Raw genomic sequence first — 2592 nt, forward strand, 5'->3', positions numbered from 1 at the left:
CTAAATGTTTTGGTCTCGCACCGTGCCAGTATCTGTGTAAACGAGTCCATATAAGGATGAAATGGGTTTGGTTCATATGCATACACATCTTATCTCTAGTAAATTGTTTATAGAGTCTTTTTTTCCCCCTACAAGAATTAGATTTATTCCATTTCGGAGGCTGCTCAGTTTAACGGTTGCATTCCAGTTAAACTTCAAAGAGAATTAGCACAATTTAAATATAATAAAGAGCGGAGCTCATTTTTCAGAGGCACTTGGCACCATCCAGACCGACTGAACCGAACTGCTGTGGGACTTAGTGAAATACTGTGATTCTCATCTGGAAGTGTGACAGTAGAGCTGCACTACTAAAATGCATTAGATGTCCATTAAAAAAAGATAATGCATCTACATTAATAGAAGATTACCAGAATAAAATCTAATTTTATTACTTTTTTATTAGTTTTTCTTACGTTTCCATTGTTATTTCTAGAATGTTTAATCATAATTTTTCCACAATAAGATACCATCAGGAGGTAAGATAAAATATTTCTGAGAATCTGATCAAATGAAAGAGTCAAAGTAATTGTTGGTAAATGGAAAAAAGTTTGTGTTACACACTGTGGTAAGAAATATTAGAAAATAATTATTTAAAATTTCATCCTTCAGAAATGTCCAGAAAATGGGCTGCTGGAGTAAAACTCCCTTGAGGTCATTCTTCGACATGCAGCTCCACACCACGTGACAAAGTCAGAGACTACATGTGCTCTCATGTACTGACGTCACAAAGAGCCCATCACCCAGCAGCTTAACATGAAATAGAGGAAAGCAGTTTAACCGCGCATAGATATGAGCAAGCTCCGGAGGATGTCAGGGCTCGCCGCCTGATGACTTGCTGACAGAGCCCGCCAACACTGCCGGCAAGGAGGAAACCTTCTGGATCGCGAGGCCTATTTTTAGAAGCACAAAGGAAGCCAGATCGCTCATTACTCCCGTTCAGATTTTTAAGCCGTGCCTCATAGTGGAGATGAAACCCTTTCAGAACCTGTCTCCTCCTGCTGTCTTACCGCGCTGTGCACTCATACGTCCTGATCGCTTAAAAAAGGCCGAGGTCAACGGGCAAGAACGAAAGTGAATGTGTAGTTTTTCGTTTGTAACTGATTTGTTTTTGTGGGCTTCTTCTGATATGTAACTTACGGGTGCAGATGACGAAGAACCATGGTAAGAACGGGAGAGGAGACACGGGAGCAGATCCTGCAGGAGCCGTCCTTCCAGTAACACGGGCTGGATGGTGGTCGGAGAGTAGCGTGAACTAACATCATGAGCTGTATTAACCCACCCCTCCAGGGGTAGTTAGTGACATGACTTTGTAGCTTGACGGCTGCCAGTTGAATCCCCTTGAGGAGCCCTGCTGTTGTACCTTCTACAAAGTACTTAACCTGAATTATTCCAGTTTAATACAAAATGATAGCCATACATAACACACACACACACACACACTTTCGGAACCGCTTGTCCCATGTGGGGTCTCGGGGAACCGGAGCCCACCCGGTAACAGAGGGCGTAAGGCCGTGGGGGGGAGGGGACACACCCAGGACAGGACGCCAGTCCGTCACAAGGCACCCCAAGCGGGACCTGAACCCCAGACCCGCCGGAGAGCAGGACCAAGTCCAACCCACTGCGCCACCGCGCCCCCTCACATACATAACATAACATAACATAACATAACATAACATAACATAACATAACACTGATATTACACTTGGACTTTGGCTTTTTATTTGAATTTATAAAACTAAAATGCTATTGCTGGACGTGTAGGTGTGTATCAACAGATGTGCACCTAATAGCGGTACAGCTCTTCTCAGCATCTCCTTTGAACATATTTGTTTCTTTACTCTCCTCAGACTCAGTTTCGCCGCTCCTGCCCACCTCCTCTGTACTTTCTTTCATATATACTTGTAATCAATTATTAATGCACATGTTCCTGCATATAAATTGACAGGCAGCTCCAACAACATGTATAGCTACAGTTAATAGGGTGCCCTAGAACAATCGACAGTAAAACAGGAGATTGATCCCTCAGAACTGCTGAATCCCTTCCACATTTACATTTATTCTTTTAGCTGATGCTTGTCTCCAAAGCAGCTTATGCTTCTTTACCCATTTTTTTCAGCCAGGCAATTTTACCGAAGCAATTTAGGGTAAGTACCTTTGTCAAGGGTACTACAGCTGGAGGTGTTATTTGTACCTGTGACCTTCGAGTCCAAAGGCAGCAGCTCTAACCACTACGGTACGCGTCTCAAACCCATCTCTTTCTCCTGATCACCTCACTGCTACATAAATGAGTCCAGCAACATCTGCTAGCTCTTCACCTGTTGCCGATTATAGTTTTATATACTCCTGAGTTTGACATCACTTTGCAAGAAGACATCTACCAAATGAATAAATGTAAATGTAAGTTGTTCTGGTGTCATATTTGCATCCTTGGGTGATGTCCTAAGTCTGAATTACTTCAGTAAAACTGCTCAGTTAATCAATGGGTTAAAAACAAAAATTATACAGTTTTCAGGGAACTGCCAGCTGTTGTTGTTACCTCATGCCATTTGACCA

Source organism: Scleropages formosus, chromosome 1 (assembly GCF_900964775.1).
Source record: "Scleropages formosus chromosome 1, fSclFor1.1, whole genome shotgun sequence".
Lineage (NCBI taxonomy): Eukaryota > Metazoa > Chordata > Actinopteri > Osteoglossiformes > Osteoglossidae > Scleropages > Scleropages formosus.